The sequence below is a fragment of the Hippopotamus amphibius genome, chromosome 15, assembly GCF_030028045.1.
Source record: "Hippopotamus amphibius kiboko isolate mHipAmp2 chromosome 15, mHipAmp2.hap2, whole genome shotgun sequence".
NCBI classification, from domain to species: Eukaryota; Metazoa; Chordata; class Mammalia; order Artiodactyla; family Hippopotamidae; genus Hippopotamus; species Hippopotamus amphibius.
In genome coordinates, this window is record NC_080200.1 from 35183988 (window position 1) to 35187812 (window position 3825).

Consider the following 3825-nt stretch of genomic DNA (forward strand, 5'->3'; position numbering starts at 1 on the left):
AATGTCTCTATGTGTTCTTATTATGCAAGAATACATTTTAAGAAAGAAATTGGGACTTCCTTGGTGGTCCAGTGGTAAAGAATCCACTGCAGGGGATGTGAGTTTGATCCCTTGTTGGGGAAATAAGATTCCACATGCCACGGGGCAACTAAGCCCAAGTGCCACAACTACCGAGCCCACGTGATCTGGAGCCCACACACCACAACTAGAGAGACAAAACCTGCAGGCCACAACTACAGAAAAGCCCTTGTGCTGCAGCAAAGGTCCTGCATGCAGCAATTAAGACCTGATGCAGCTAAAAATAAAAATGAAGAAGGAAAGAGAGTTAAAAATTTAAAAAAAAGAAATGGTGAATTTAAAAAGAAAAAGAGAAGAAGAAAGAAAGAAAAATGATGCACCAGACACAAGAGTATATCTGGAAATTGCATGAAAATGCTTTTTATTTAATGACAGAAAATGATGAGATTCTAATAATTTGTTATTTTTACTTTTATAAGGTTTTCATAAGCATATGTAAATTATGTATTGTTATCAATGTGACCATTTTTAAAATTAATTAATCGATTGATTGATTGGATGCATCTTTGTTGCTGCATGTGTGCTTTCTCTAGCTGTGCAAGCAGGGGCTACTCTTTATTGTGGTGTGAGGGCGTCTCATTGTGGTGGCCTCTCTTGTTGCAGAGTACCGGCTTCTAGGTGCACGGGCTTTGGTAGTTGTTGCATATGGTCTCAGTAGTTGTGGCTCATGGGCTCTAGAGTGCAGACTCAGTAGTTGTGGCACACAAGCTTACTTGCTCCAAGGCATGTGGGATCCTCCCAGACCAGGGCTCGAACCCATGTCCCCTGCATTGGCATATTCAGATTCATAACCACTGCATCACCAAGGAAGTCCCAATGTGACCATTTTTATAGTTTTCTTTCCTCCAAGTATAAATAGAACTATTAACTCCAGATAGTTTTCTATCAATAAATTATTATTTTTTTATATTTTCATGTTTAATAAACTTTGGCAAACACTGCTATAGTCAAAACAGATGTCTCTAAAAAAGTTCAGGAGAGAAAAGATGGCGGCGAAGTAGAAAGATGTGGAGTGCATCCCTCTCCACAGATGCATTGGGAATGCATGGAAGGATGCAGTAATTCCCACAGAGAACCAGCTGAACACCAGCAGATGGCCTCGGACACCAGAAAGGACTGCGGGGAGCCCGACATACATCTACGAAGGCTCAAAGAGGGTGAAGCGGCGGAGCTGTGGCAGACGGGAGGGAGTGAGAAACATACGGAGGGTCCGCAGCGCAGCTCAGCGTTCCCGGACTGAGACATCGATCCGCGGCTGAACGGAGGGTCTGGGAGTGGGAGCGTGGGAACCGGAGAGCTGGTTCAGGGTGAGAAACATTGTTGCCAGTAAGGTGACAGACCGAGAGGACAGGAGGGAAGAGGTCCGCAGAGAGGAGTGCCCGTCCCTGAGAGCTGCCAGGCCATGATGGCGGCTGGAGGCTGCAGGCTCACGGGCGGGGCGGGGAGGAGCCGCGCATAGCCTCTCTCCCTCTTTCAGCACCTCTGCAACAGGCAGTGGAGAGACACCCTGTGGGCCACCTAAGGCGCTCAGGGATAACAAGCACCCTCAGGCACTCGGGTGGGGCTAGATTAAAACCCCTTGGAACGCAGGCAGCAGGGAGGCTGCCTAGAAAAAAACAAACAAAAAAACCTGAGAGAGGCCCAACTCTAAGACTTTCTGTTTACACCTGAGCCACCAGCGTCCCTCTGCAACAGGCACCTCCAAGCCCGACTGAAACAACAGTGCGCCACTGCTCACTCACTCCCAGGAGAAGGAGCCACTATTGTACCCTCTCCCTCCCCACACACCTACGCTTACAGACGAACAATAAAGGAAACTCTGCTGGTCACAGAATAATGCAAAAAAACCCAAGGCAAGGAGGACACTTACAGCTGAGACGCTAAGGAAACAGAAATAGTAGTATCAATACCTATTGAACTGGTCCATTCTGGGATCAGTTCTGGATTTTTTTTTTTTCCTTTTCTTTTTCTCTCTCTCTCTTTTTTTTTTTTTTTGCCTTTTTTATATACTTTTATATCTAGCTAAGTTTTTGGTAGTAAGGACAATATATCGCTCATACTTTCCTTTCATCCCTATTTTTTATACATTTCTATTCCTTTCTTTTTATTTGCATATTTCCAACCACATTACGCTCTTCTGTTCCCCTTTCTTCCAGCCATTTTAAGTTTATTTTATCTTAACATACTTATAAGCAACACTATCGTTCTGCTCAGACTCCTTGCTCTATTCTCCAGATGACGCACTGCCTTGGTATTTAATATTAGGCTTTTGTCTTTATCTTAGTTCTTAGTAGAGTTGTCTAATTACATTCTGAGAATCTCCATTCTCTCTGGTGGTACTCTGGCTCTTTGATATATCTGATCCTAGCTTACAAAATCTCCCTGGACTAATATTTGTATGTGTAAGGCGTTATTTGTTTGTTTGTTTGCTTTTGCTTTTGTCTCTGATTTGTTCTGTTTCAGTTGTCAATTTCTGCTGGGTTTCTCTTTGAATATCTGATAGCACACTGGGGTTCTGTCAGGTCTTTCTAGAGCCTTATGTCCTAACGGAGTCAGTAATTGTGTGTCTTATACATGTATGTGTTTCCTAGACTTAATATTCATTTAATCCAATATTTGGACATTAGTCTGAGGCTTGGACAGTCTTCTATAAACACCTCTATCGCCAGGACAAGCAACCGCAAAAGTTTGGACAACCATGAGGAAACAAAGAAACACCATGCAGGCAAAGGAGAAGGAAAAAACCCACAAGACCAAATAAATGAGGAGGAAATAGGAAAAATGCCTCAAAAAGAATTTAGAGTAATGATAGTAAAAATGATACAAAATCTCGATAACAAAATAGAGAAAGTACAAGAAGCAGTTCATAAGAACTCAGAAAAACAAACAGCAATGGATAACAAAATAACTGAAATTAAAAATACTCTAGATGCTATAACCAGCAGAATGACTGAGGCAGAAGAACAAATAAGTGAGTTGGAAGATAGAATGGGGGAAATACCTGCCACAGAGCAGGAAAAAGAAAAAAGAATAAAAAGAATAGAAGACAGTCTCAGAGACCTCAGTGATAACATTAAGCATACCAACATTCGAATTATAGGCATCCCAGAAGAGGAAGAAAACAAGAAAGGGTCTGAGAAAATATTTGAAGAGGTTATAGTGGAAAACTTCCCCAACATGGGAAAGGAAATAATTAACCAAGTCCAAGAAACGCAGAGAGTCCCATACAGAATAAACCCAAGGAGAAATACACCAAAACACATATGAATCAAACTAATGACAATTAAACACCAAGAAAAAATATTAAAAGCAGCAAGAGAAAAGCAACAAACAACATATAAGGGAAAACCCATAAGGATAACAGCTGACCTTTCTACAGAAACTCTGCAGGCCAGAAGGGAATGGCAGGATATACTGAAAGTCCTGAAAGAGAGAAACCTACAGCCAAGAATACTCTACCCAGCAAGAATCTCATTCAGATTTGAGGAGAAATCAAAAGCTTTCCAGACAAGCAAAAATTAAGAGAATTCAGCACCACCAAACCAGCCTTACAACAAGTGCTAAAGGAACTTCTCTAAGTAGGAAACACAAGAAAAGGAAAACACCTACAAATACAAACCCAAAACAATTAAGAAAATGGTACTTGGAACACACATGTCAATAATCACTTTAAATGTAAATGGATTCAATGCTCCAACCAAAAGACACAGACTGGCTGAATGGATACAAAAACAAGACCCTTCTATA